This window comes from Aulonocara sp. 'chitande type north' Nkhata Bay, linkage group LG7, assembly GCF_057382095.1.
Source record: "Aulonocara sp. 'chitande type north' Nkhata Bay isolate Kocher_YH1m ecotype deep benthic linkage group LG7, A_spYH_male_GT1.1, whole genome shotgun sequence".
Lineage (NCBI taxonomy): Eukaryota > Metazoa > Chordata > Actinopteri > Cichliformes > Cichlidae > Aulonocara > Aulonocara sp. 'chitande type north' Nkhata Bay.
The window spans coordinates 24,212,460-24,226,666 of record NC_141350.1 but is presented as its reverse complement, the minus strand read 5'-3'; positions in this window follow the sequence as shown (position 1 = coordinate 24,226,666).

Below are 14,207 nucleotides of genomic sequence, written 5' to 3'. Positions count from 1 at the left end.
GATATTTTCATTTTTTTGACACGGGATGTCCGCTGCTAGTTCAGGGCCAACATTTATAAAAAATTTATTGAACCCATCTACAATGTTACTCATGTTATGATTTTCACCATTTGCATCAATGAAACATTCAGGATATGATGTTCCAGAAGATCCTTGTTTAATTAAGTTGTTTAACACATCCCAAGTTCCTTTTATATTGTTTTTATTTTCATATAATCTTCTTCTATAATAAAGTTGTTTACTTGTTCTTATAATATCAGTCAATTTATTTCTATATGCTTTATATCTTTGTTCCACTTCTTTTGTTTTTACTTTGATGAACTGCTTATACAGATTGTTTTTCTTTTTGCAAGCATTGATAATTCCTTTTGTGAACCAAGGACTTTTTATCTTTTTTTTTCTTTGTCTTGTGTTCATTTACAGGACAATGTTTATTGTACAACATAGTGAAAATGTCTAGGAAATTATCATAAGCCTTGTCCACATCTGACTCTTCATACACCGAACTCCAATCTTGTTGTGCTAAATCGAAATTGAAGGCATGAATTGCTTCTTCATTTATTGTTCGCTTTGCTATCGTAATCTTGGTATCTATTTTTTTTTTTTAAATCACAGTCACACAAAGTAAAAACTGGTAAGTGGTCAGTTATGTCACAGACAAGCAGGCCACTATTAATTTGGAAATCCATGACATTAGTAAAAATGTTGTCATTAATAGTGGCGCTATGTGATGAGTTTAACCTTGTTTCTTCTACTTTTAGATTTAGGAATGTTGTAAGTTGGAATTTGTTACATATTGCAAACAAAATAAATATGTTTTTGTTTCCAAACAAACAAATACCATGCACAGTGCTTTATAGTGTATCCACAACAACCTCAATGGTCTGCTTTCATGATGGACAGATAAAAAACAGCAGAGTGTTCAGAAAATGGAATTGTATTTAGCTGACTGTATAATCGTAAACAGTCCTTGTTTTCACCCCAGCCCCAGACACACACACAACACTGTTTGACATGAAAAGCAACAGAGGAAGCTCTACTTGGGCACATGGCATCATGAAATACAAAACAGGTGCTCCTGGTGGATGAGTGAACATGTTTACCAATTAAGGGAAACCAATTTTCCAGGAAACACGCATGGCTGCTTCAGATTTATCTTATTTATAATCATTACTAACATTAATGATAGGACTTTGGGTATTTTATGTACCTTAATAAATCAGTTTGTCCTAACATTAATTGATACCCTCTTTGCATTAATGTTGGACATGAGCTATGAAAATAGTTAGTCACACCCGATTGGGTTCAGATGTGGCTTTTTCCTGTAAACAGAGATTAATTTTACACACATGCACACACATATATGTATTATATGTGTATATATTCCACACATAAATATATATTGTGCACTAGCCCTACACTAGCTTCAGCCTCCCAGGAGCTTCCTGCGCATTATCTTTGCTATTCCTAGGACTATTCTCTTCTGTACAAACATCTCAGATGTCATTCTTTAATCTGCTGGAGCAGTGGGCGAGTTGGTGCTGCTGCCTTCGTCCTCCACTTCTTCTCTAGCTCATCTCTCTCATCTCTTAGCGCTTGCTTGGTATTTCTCAAGCTTCACATGATCTTTCTTCCTGATGTTGCTATTACTACATCTATCACTACGACCTTCTTCCTCTGCTTGCCCACTACTACTGTGTATGGTTGGTTAGCCATTACCAGCTTTCCCTTATGTATCTGGAAGTCCTACAGGATCATTCTGAACTCTTTGCACAGCCTGCAACTGGGGTCTTTCTTGGTAAGGTAGACCCCAGCCTCTATTGTAGTGGCTGGCATTTGCTCCATTTCGTAATCGGTATCCGTATACAGTCTTGATAATCATCTGGCTGATGGGGTGCAGGACCATAATGATATTCAGATGGTCAACAGCTTGTCTGATGATGGCCAGCAATAGTCTGATACAACGTGTTGTTTAAATCATGATTGACTGGGTGTGAAGTTGGCCTAGAAGACAAACTCCACACTTTATACCACCAGCAGCCTCAATTTTTAGTACTTTTATCAGGTTAGGTCCATTGTTCACAATGTTGATACTACAGAGACCTCTCCCCACTCTCCTACCTCCCTCGCTTCCCCCCCTTCCTGACACCATGACACCCCCCTCCTCCAATCCCTCTCTCAGCAGCAAGACATTTCCCCCCCTCCCCTCCTCCCAAACATCTCCCAGTGTCACAGTGGATCAGGTCAGGAGACAACTGAGGAAGCTTCGCCCCAGAAAGGCAGCAGGCCCAGACAAGGTGTGTCCTAGGATGCTAAAGGCGTGTGCTGCTGAACTTGGGGAGCCGCTACAACGAGTCTTCAATCTCAGTCTGCGACTGGGGAGAGTGCCCGCCCTATGGAAGACATCCTGCATCGTCCCGGTCCCCAAAAAGAACCGGCCCAATGAGCTGAATGACTTCCGACCGGTGGCACTGACGTCACATCTTATGAAGACTCTAGAGCGGCTCTTCCTCAACCTCCTCCGACCACAGGTATAACATGCCCAGGACCCACTACAGTTTGCATACAAGGCGGGTGTCGGAGTGGAGGATGCCATCCTGTACCTCCTGCATAGAGCCCACTCACACCTGGATGGGGGAAAAGGCACGGTCAGGATCCTGTTTCTTGACTTTTCCAGTGCCTTTAATACCATCCGGCCCTGTATGCTTCAGGAAAAACTGAACAGGATGGAGGTGGACCCCTGCTTGATGGCTTGGATCTCCGACTACCTCACCGACAGGCCACAGTACGTCAGGCTGAAAGACATCTCGTCTGACACTGTGGTCAGCAGCACAGGAGCACCACAGGGAACTGTGCTGTCCCCTCTTCTCTTCACCCTGTACACCTCTGACTACTGCTACAACTCTGAATTATGCCATATTCAGAAGTTTGCAGATGACACGGCCATCGTGGGGTGTATCTGGGATGATCAGGAAGAGGAGTACAGAAGTCTGGTGAGGAACTTTGTCGCATGGAGTCACACAAACCACCTGCAACTCAACACCTCAAAGACTAAGGAACTGGTTGTGGACTTCGGGAGGTCCAGAGAAGGTCCACTGCCGGTTCAGATAGAGGGGGAGGAGGTGGTCAACAAGTACAAGTACCTCGGGCTGTGGGTGGACAATAAACTGGACTGGTCATGCAACACAGAGCACCTGTATAAAAAAGCCCAAAGCCGACTGTACTTCCTCAGGAGGCTGAGGTCTTTTAACATCTGCAAGAAGCTCCTGAGGATGTTTTACCAGTCAGTGGTTGCTGGAGTACTTTTCTATGCTGTGGTGTGCTGGGGGAGCAGCACAGCAAAGAAGGACTCATGCAGGCTGGAGAAACTGATCAGGAAGGCTGGCTCTGTGGTCGGCATGAAGCTGGACACTCTGGTGACAGTGGCAGAGAAAAGGACACTAAAAAAACTGCTGGACATTATGAACAATGCTGGGCATCCTCTGCACATGGCCATTAACAACCAGAAGAGTCTGTTCAGTGACAGGTTGCTTCTCCCCAAGACAAGAACTAAAAGACTTCAAAACTCCTTTGTCCCACGCGCCATCAGACTGTTTAACTCCTCTCTGGAGGGGAGAGGGAGGGGAAACAGGAGGACAAAGGAGGGGGGAACAACTAAGCTGTAGTGCCTCTTCACCTCACTGTGCAATACCTTGTGCAATACTTTTGTAAATAGTCAATGGTGCAATAGACCTCAATACTTGAAATGTGCAATTCACTTGTATTTTTATTTTTTATTCCTATTTATTCTATTTATCCCCTTCGTATATTTTATTTTTATTTATATTTGTCTCTGTATTTATATTTGTCTCTGTATTTATATTTGTCTCTGTATTTATATGTGTGTGTGTGTGTGTGTGTGTGTGTGTGTGTGTGTGTGTGTGTGTGTGTGTGTGTGTGTGTGTGTGTGTGTGTGTGTGTGTGTAAATATATATATAACATTCTGTAACTGTAACTTCTGTCGGTGCTGTGCTTTTGGAAACCGAATTTCCCAGAGGAACCCACCCGAGGGATTAATAAAGTTCTATCTTATCTTATCTTAACTTAAGTTCAAGCAGGAAGGAAGTTTCAATGGGCAACACTATATTCTCCCAGTTTGCAAATGTTCATCACTGATAAGAAGCGAGGCAGAAGAAGAACACCTATCATGTGTAGTGCCTATTGTGAAAGCCTGTGAGCTCGGGTCAGGTCTGGGTTCAGCAGTGTTGACTACCAGAATATACTGATTTGGATTTTTTATTTATTTTTTTATTCCTAATGGCACAAGCATATTCCAAGATGATAATGCCAGGATTCATCAGGTTCAAATTGCAAACGAGTGGTTGTGAGAGCATGAAACATAATTTTCACACATAGATGAGCCACCACATAGTTTTTATTTAATCCCATTGAGAAACCTTGGGATGCACTGCAGATGACTTTACACAGTGACCTGACTCTCCCATCAAAAACACAGAAACAACAAGCAAAAGCAGTGCAATAACATAGAGAGCGGCATAGACTTGGCAACCATTGGCTGTAAGCCACTGCCATGACAAATTACTTTTTGTTCCACGAGAGTTACATCAGGAGTTTTTACTTTTTTTAACAATGAGCTACTCCTATAATCTGACTTTTTTTATACACCACTTCATGATTCCCAGATTTATCAACGTGCCAGCATCCGACCTCACACTTAACTCCTGTCATGTGAAATGGCCTCAGTACTTAACTGACTCATGACTGTTAAATCATAAGTCAGTGGAAATGAACAAGCTTCTTAATTATTTCATTAAACTTCAACCCAATGAAATACTAGACAACATGCCCCCTTGAAAGGAAATGTAACTGATTGTGTACAGTTGTCAGCCTCTAACTAGCTCTGGTTCTACAATAACATAGAAAATATGATCTCACACATACAATAAGCTGAAATAATTGGTGAAGAATGTCAAAGGTTGTACACTTTGACTTTAAACCGTACTTGAGGTAGCTGACCTGCTTTTAGCCATATGGACAGCATGCAGAGACAGTGCAGAGATGGTCAGAGGAGAGCGAGGAGGCTCTTAAGGACTGTTTTGAGTCGACTGTGTGGGAGGTGATCTGTGACGACCATGGAGAGGACATCGACAGCCTTACTACATGCATTACTGACTATATTAATTTCTGTGTGGATAACACTGTACCTACCAGGACTGTACGGTGTTTCTCCAACAACAAACCTTGGATTACCCCAGAAATTAAAGCTGTCCTCAAGCAGAAGAGGAGGGCCTTCAAATCCAAAGACAAAGAGGAGTTGAAAAGGGTGCAGAGAGAGTTGAGGGGACTGATAAGGAATGGGAAGGACAGCTACAGGCAGAAGATGGAGAACCAGCTTCAGCAAAACAACGTTGGTGAAGTCTGGAGAGGCCTCAGAACCATCTCAGGCCACAAACAGCAGAACTCTCTGCCTGGGAGGGATGTGAGGTGGGCAAATGAACTGAATCATTTCTTCAACAGATTTGATTCAACCATGAGACAGTCTACAACATCGGCTGCAGACTCACCCACCCCCACTGCTGCTGTTCCACCTCTGACACCTCAGACACTTCACACCTCCTCTATTCACCCTGCTCACTCCCCCCCACCCCCAACAATAGCATCCAATACACACTCAACACAAGGCTCCAGCCTGTCTCTCTCAACCACCCAGGTTAGGAGGGAACTGAGGAGGATTAATGGCAAGAAGGCAGCGGGTCCAGATGGCATCAGCTCGAGGGTCGTCAGGTCCTGCGCGGACCAACTGTGTGGGGTGATGGAGCACCTCTTCAACCTGAGCCTGAGGTTGGGAAGAGTCCCACAGCTCTGGAAAACCTCCTGTGTTGTACCAGTGCCAAAGACTTCACGCCCCAAGGACCTCAACAGCTACAGGCCGGTGGCTCTGACATCCCACCTGATGAAGACCCTGGAGCGGTTGGTCCTGGCTCAGCTTCGGCGCCTAACAAGCTCATCACTGGACCCACTTCAGTTTGCCTACCAGCCTGGCATTGGCGCGGATGATGCCGTCATTCACCTCCTACATCGTTCCCTCGCTCACCTGGAGACCGCTGGAAGCACTGTGAGAATCATGTTCTTTGATTTCTCCAGTGCCTTCAACACTATTCTTCCCTCGGTTCTGAAGGACAAGCTGGAGAACTCTGGAGTGGACCATCACCTCACTACCTGGATTTTGGACTACCTCACCGACCGACCACAGTATGTGAGGACTCAGGGCTGTGTGTCGGACAGGGTCGTCTGCAGTACGGGGGCCCCACAGGGAACGGTTCTGGCTCCGTTCCTCTTCACCATCTACACTGCAGACTTCTCCCACAATTCCACCCAGTGCTTCCTGCAGAAGTTCTCTGATGACTCTGCAATAGTCGGCCTCATCACTGATGGGGACAACAAGGAGTACAGAGGACTGACTCAAGACTTTGTGGACTGGTGCCAGCTGAACTACCTCCAGATCAACGCCAGTAAAACCAAGGAGCTGGTGGTAGACTTCCGCAGGCACAAGCATTCTCCACTGCAACCACTGAACATCCAGGGTATGGACATTGAGGCTGTGGACAGCTTCAGGTACCTTGGTGTTCATCTGAACAATAGACTGGACTGGACTCATAACTCAGACGCCCTCTACAGGAAAGGGCAGAGCAGGCTGTACCTGCTGCGGAGACTCAGGTCGTTTGGGGTGGAGGGCCCACTCCTGAAGACCTTCTATGACTCTGTGGTGGCTTCTGCTATCTTTTATGGTGTGGTCTGCTGGGGCGGCAGCATCTCTGCTGGGGACAGGAAGAGACTGAACAGGGTGATCCGAAGGGCCAGCTCTGTTCTAGGATGCCCTCTGGACCCAGTGGAGGTGGTGAGTGACAGGAGAATGGCGGCTAAGCTGTCATCCCTGTTGGACAACGTCTCCCACCCCATGCAGCAGACTGTGACAGCACTGAGCAGCTCCTTCAGTGGGAGACTGCGGCACCCACGGTGTGGGACGGAGAGATTTCGCAGGTCTTTCCTCTCCACTGCTGTCAGACTCCACAACAAAGACTTTAACTGAACAAACACACACATCCACACATGTGCAATAACACTAAGTGCAATAATCTTTTCTGGCATCGTTGTATTTTTACTCAGTTGTATATAGCATTCGTATTCTATTTTTATCTTATTGTATATTTTTATTCTATTTTATTCTACTGTATATAGTATATTATTTTATTCTATTCTGTACAGCTGTGTACTGTATTTATTCTTATTGTATTCTAATTTTTGCGTCATAACTTTTGCACTGTCCACTTCCTGCTGTGACAAAACAAATTTCCCACGTGTGGGACTAATAAAGGTTATCTTATCTTATCTTATCTTACTGCATTGTTTATGCATGAGGCCTGAATATCACTGACAAAATCTTTCATATTTCTTACAACTGGGCAGTAAGTATTTACTGAAAAAGTCTTTATTTGAAATGTTTAAAAAGAGTTACATTTTAAAATAAGGTAGCAAAAAGTGTTCGGATTTATCCTTGAAATATAAATGCAACCATGAACAAGTTTGAAAGTATATGAAATATTTAAAATCACCTTGACCAGATAATTATTGATTGTAGTAAGGTGCATTGTTGCTTTTTAATGTTACTTACTTTTTAATGGTTTTTGTATAATTATGTGTGAGCAATTTCGTTACACTTTTAACCCTGTTTGGCCTCCACCAACTCCCTCAGGGAAATATCTGACTATATAGCAGCTAAACTCTAGACTAAAGTTATAAGCTACTGGCTCAGCAGAACAGGTTTGTGAGACTTTTTTTTGCTAAAGAGGTCTCCGTTTCTTTTGGAAACAAGAAATAAAAGGATAATGAGCTCAAACCGTTCTGTTTCAAACAGTGAGCTGAAGGCTCTCTTAAAGTGTGTGGAACTCCACAGTTAAGTGATATATTTTTTTCTTCACGATCTACCACTTTTACATTGTATTTATAGCAATTAAAATTATTCAAAGGATAATTAGTTGAAGTAAATTTGAAATAAACCTATTATGCTTCTCTTTATTTTCTTTATATACTGTTAATACTGGGTGTTCATATTTTTATACATTTAGCTCTGTGGGGCATCATATGGTTATATAAGCACATTCGCCTCCTTTACCTACTGTGTTTGTTTGGAAGAGTCTACCACAAGAACCTATTAGGTTGTTGCTATTGTTTGTAAAGACTCAAATTGAGCAGCTGCACAAATGCCCAGAGTAATATTATTAATATTATAAAGTAGTGCATTTTTTTTAACCGTGGCTCATGCAAAGTGACTCAAATGGAGTCCATAAATAAAATTACAAAGTTGATAAGATAAGCATAATCAATTCCCTTGTAAAGATTTAGAGTTTTCTCTTTATTATTAGCTTTCCCAGCATTATTTTTCTATTTATATCACTAGAAGCTTTCTAGTGAGACAGCAATGAATTTAGGATATCAATCTATTAATCTATTCATTTGTAATTGTATGATTAAGTAAGTCAGGCGTTCTATTAGTATGGTAGTCATATTTTGAGCCTTTCAATATTTCTTCAATTTGTTAAGCTCTTCAAAATTTGAGGTAGAATAACAAAACAAATATATGACAGTGAAATGTAAAACTTTATCTAATTTTATTCCATTCTACATGAATCTTGAGTCTTCACTGAGGCGCTTAACTCTACTGTGGTTAAAAGATTATATCTATGTGATAAACTGGGCACATGAACATCTGCATCCATGTAATTTAAGCCCATCTGTTCTGGAAAAACTGCAGAGATAGAAATCTAACATTAAATGTGTTGAACATCCTGCGTAATTTAAACCTCGGCACTATGTATCAGAGTCCACAACTGTTTCTCACAGAATTCAAGGAAGTCGTTTCTGGTTCAAGATATATTTAGATGTGTGGTCAGTAGCCTGGTCTGATAAAAAAAAAAAAGTGCCCCAAAATAAATATAGGAACTTCAAGAATACAAGTTGGAGCAGAGTTTCTACACTCATGTATCGCTCAGAATGCATGACCAGGGGTCAAAGTACTTCATTCACTGCTGCCAGAAGCATCTGATGAAGTACTGCTTCATTCACACAAACACATTTGTACTTATTTAGCTACAAGAAAAATCTCCTTGCTTGCTTTACTACAACAGAACGTGAGAATGTAATGATTGGTCCATTATTTGTCCCATCAAAAGAAAAAAAAATTAAATCTCACTTTAACTTTATTTAGGTTGGTTAAACCATAATATCTTTTAAATAGCAAATGCTGAGTTGTTTTGTGAGGGGTTTTAAACAGCAGTGTAATCATTTGCAGGCTTTTCCTGCTTTACATAGTTCAGAATAGAATATATCTGGATTTGAGCTCTGAGCAAAACAATTTATGTAATTACAGCTTTAGGTACATTGAGCCTTTCTCATCATTGATAAAGAACAGAATGTCTGCTTTTGCTCCACATACATAAGATCACACTTTGTCCCCATCACTGTCTCCGTCTGAAAGCCTTAACTGAGCTCCAAGCTGGACATTGACAGCTTTTTGCCCATGTTCTCAAAAACAGTTATTCTTGAGCTTAACAGTTTCACTTACTGGGCGTTTTCATGTCTTCATTCCTTGAAAATTAAAAGGGAGACCAAATGGGCATGATCAGCTTTGTGTTTGATAGCAGTTGGTTTAGTATTAGAGAACACTATTAGTTTCTTTTCATACTTTCAAGTTCCCTGCAAAATTTTGGTTGCGAAGAGTAAGAAAAGCATAAATTGATGATACAAGTCATGTTTTCATGTCAGCTCATGTCTTAAGAGGAGCCAAGCTCTCATTTGCTTCTGGCAAGTTCAAATTTTGACCTTCCCAGACACTAAGCTTTTGTCCAAATTTAAAAACGCTATTGCATGAGTTAAAAACAAGACATCAAATAGCTGGGAGGAAAAAGCTATGTGAGAAAAGATGCAAAAAGAGAAGTAGGATTACTACTAAAAGTAAACTAGTGACAAATGAAATTTAAAATATAAATGCAATTAATCAAATAAATTAATAAAAAAAAGTCACTCTAATTAAAAGCCAGGCTAAAAGTCAGTTATGCAAAAAAAAATTTAAGATATCTCAGATTACGAATAACTGGAAAGTAAAAACGTGGTCCTTTGATAAATGAATTCAGCCTGAAGAGGGAACGTGTAGAAGTTAACTTAATTTAACTTCTGATGTTAGCATTTAGTCAAACAGAGTAAATGACTACTGAGTGGAAATCTCCAGTATACTCCAGCCCACTCTCATTTTAACAACTGTTATCTTTAGTGGGCATAGTTACTATGATGATATCACTATGATGATGAATTAAAAATGGTCAGTATTGTAGGTCCCAGAAACACTGGTTAAAAAAAGCAGTTGGTTGAGAAGCAAAACTATATCCACTTAAGCATCTTGGTGTAAAAAAAATCAAGTGTTGTTGTATCTAACCTCATGTATTTATCCACAGGAAAAAGACCACAGTCTGTGTTTGTATTTATTGCTAATTGCCAGAGAAATATACAGCTCTGGGAGCAGGCAAATATTGTTTGCAAGGCAATAATCACTCTTGCAATGAGCTGGAAGAGCTAGAAGAATAACTTTCATTAAACTTTTATGATACATTGAGCAAATATGACAAGCTGTAACACAAAAACAAAAGTATCAGACTGTTCTGTTAAAAAGGTTAACAGGTTTACAGATGGTTCTCTAAGTTCCAATGGTTGTCTGTCTCTATGTGTTAGCCCTGTGATGGATTGCCCACAATGATCCACAATGATCAAATTTTAGAATATTTCCTGCTCCATCAACTTCTATTTGCTTAAAACATCTATGTCTGCTGTTAATTTTTTCCCTAATCATTTCCAATGGTTAGAGAAAAATGCAATCTCTTCTCTGAGCCAGATGTTTCTTCCTGTTAAAAGAGTTTTTCCTTCCCACTGTTGCCAGTCATAGTGGTTTTCTTCTAATATTGTAGTCTATACCCTACAATATAAACTGCCTTGAGGTAATTGTGGTTCTGAACTGTCATTACATGAAGAAAGTCCTAAAAGCCCCCACTCGTCCACATTCAGTGACTCAAAATGATTTAAAAAGAAACAAAAACCAAAAAATCTTTAGTTTAAGAAAGTTTGTTGGAAATTTCTTAAATTATAGGTACAGTTAGAGTAGTTCTGTTTTAATTCACATTGTACAACTGGATTTGGATAGTTTATACAATTCTATCAAATTTACAAAGAGCCTGATTTCTGATTTATTATTTCAAGTTTGGAACTTCAAAGATATTATCTACCCTATGCTTTGATGTTTCCCCATAATAATTTTTCATTCTGCACTATTCTAGGACACATGGGCTCTGTTCTCTGACTTGATTTTTCACCATCATACAGTTTGATCCTCTGAGTAAACAGCGGTCACATGGATTCCCACTAGACATGTTTTACTGAAACATGTAAAGTTGAACATTTTAGGGTGTAATACAAAAAATCTAAACAAATACCTGCTTTTATAGCCATTCATGATGTCAGTGAAGTTGTGAGACAGGTAGAAATTTGATTAAAATTAACTGGTATATTTGTTACAAAGGAATAACCTTTGAACACATTTCATTTCATTCATTCATTTATTTATTCATTTCAGGCACAACAAAATATATATATTGAACATAAAGTGCACAAAACAAAAAACAAAAATTACCTGAAAAGGAGTGGGACGAAGAAAACTTATTAAATCCCACCCCTATACTCACTCATCAACAAAAAAACAATAAGCTTCCCACAGCTACGCCCATCGTTACAACCAAACAAACCATCAAACCATCAACAGCCCCGGGCTGCCGGGCACATGCAAGCATCTCAACGGCAGCTCGCAAACAACAATTAGAACCATCATAACTAAATACAGAATATATAATAATTATAAATTGCGTTACCACAGGTAACAGGCAATAATAATTACATAGTGACAAGCACACATACACATACATACATACATATATATCTACACACACATGTACATATATGTGCATACATACGCACATACTTTTTTTTTTTTTTTGGAATCCATACCAGCAATGGTAAGAGAACAGACATTACAGAGCACACTAAAACATCATTGAGTATACTGTGACCAGATCAACTGTTTGTAGAGGAATTTAAATCTATGAATATTTTTGCATTGTTTCAGTTGTAAACTCAGACTGTTCCAGATTTTCACACCACATACAGACACACAAAAACCTTTACGGGTTGTTCGAGTTCTGGGTAATTTGAATTCCCCAAAGCCTCTCACATTATAAACCCTTTCTCGAATTTCAAATATAATTTGTAAATTTGTAGGTAGAAGTTTATTAAAGGCTTTGTATAAGATTATAGATGTATTGTAATTAACCAGATCCTGGAATTTAAGTAACTTTGCCTGAAGAAAGAATTTGTGAGTATGATCTAGATAACCAGCCTTGTGAATAATACGCAGTGCTCGTTTCTGTACTGTGACTAATGGATTAGTTGTATTTTTATATGTGTTTCCCCACACTTCCACACAATATGTAAGATATGGAAGAACCAGGGTACAGTACAGAGTACGAAGTGCATCTTTATCAAGGTATGGTTTCACTTTGTTCAAAACTGTGAGGCTTCTGGAAATTTTGGTTTTTATGTGTCTGACGTGGGGTTTCCATGAAATTTTGTTATCAATTACGACCCCCAAAAATTTATTTTCACTCACATTATCAATTGGTACACCTTCAATGATAATTGGTAATTCTATATTATATTTTAAATTACCGAAAAACATTGCTTTAGTTTTATTTATATTTAATGATAATTTATTTATATCCATCCATTTTTTTATTAATTTTAGCTCCCTGTTTACGGTCATTACAAGATCAGTATAATCATCGCTACTGAAAAATATGTTGGTGTCATCTGCGAACATTATGAGTTTAAGTACTTGAGAAACATCAAAAATATCATTTATGTATACATTGAAAAGTTTTGGTCCCAACACTGACCCTTGGGGAACACCACATGTAATACCAAGTTTCTCTGAGTGGTAATGCCCTATGCTAACATATTGTTCCCGACCCGTTAGGTAACTTTTTAACCAGTTACCAGCTTTCCCTCGAATACCATATCTTTCCAATTTATCCAATAAAATTGAGTGATTGATTGTGTCGAAGGCCTTTTTGAGATCAACAAAAATACCAACTGCATATTTATTTTTATCCAGTGCATTAGTAATTTCTTCTACTGCCTCAATTATCGCCAATGAAGTGGTTCTTTGCGTTCTGAAACCATACTGACCAACATTTATTATTTGATGTTTTTCAAGGAATTTTTCTAATCTTGAATTAAAAAGTTTTTCTAAAATTTTTGAGAATTGAGGCAGTAGAGAAATAGGCCTATAATTGGTAAAACTGTGTTGTATAGTGGTATTACTTTCGCAATTTTCATTTTTTTTGGAAAACAACCGGACTGAAATGATAAATTACAGACATATGTTAAGGGACTAGCAATATTCAGAATAACCTGTTTAACTACAGACATATTTATGTCATGATAATCCATTGAAGACTTACTTTTACATTTTAATGTGATATTTATTACTTCTTGCTCATTTGTAGCTGAGAGGAACAGTGAAAAGGGATTTGATTTTATATTACTGATATTTTCATTTTTTTGACACGGGATGTCCGCTGCTAGTTCAGGGCCAACATTTATAAAAAATTTATTGAACCCATCTACAATGTTACTCATGTTATGATTTTCACCATTTGCATCAATGAAACATTCAGGATATGATGTTCCAGAAGATCCTTGTTTAATTAAGTTGTTTAACACATCCCAAGTTCCTTTTATATTGTTTTTATTTTCATATAATCTTCTTCTATAATAAAGTTGTTTACTTGTTCTTATAATATCAGTCAATTTATTTCTATATGCTTTATATCTTTGTTCCACTTCTTTTGTTTTTACTTTGATGAACTGCTTATACAGATTGTTTTTCTTTTTGCAAGCATTGATAATTCCTTTTGTGAACCAAGGACTTTTTATCTTTTTTTTTCTTTGTCTTGTGTTCATTTACAGGACAATGTTTATTGTACAACATAGTGAAAATGTCTAGGAAATTATCATAAGCCTTGTCCACATCTGACTCTTCATACACCGAA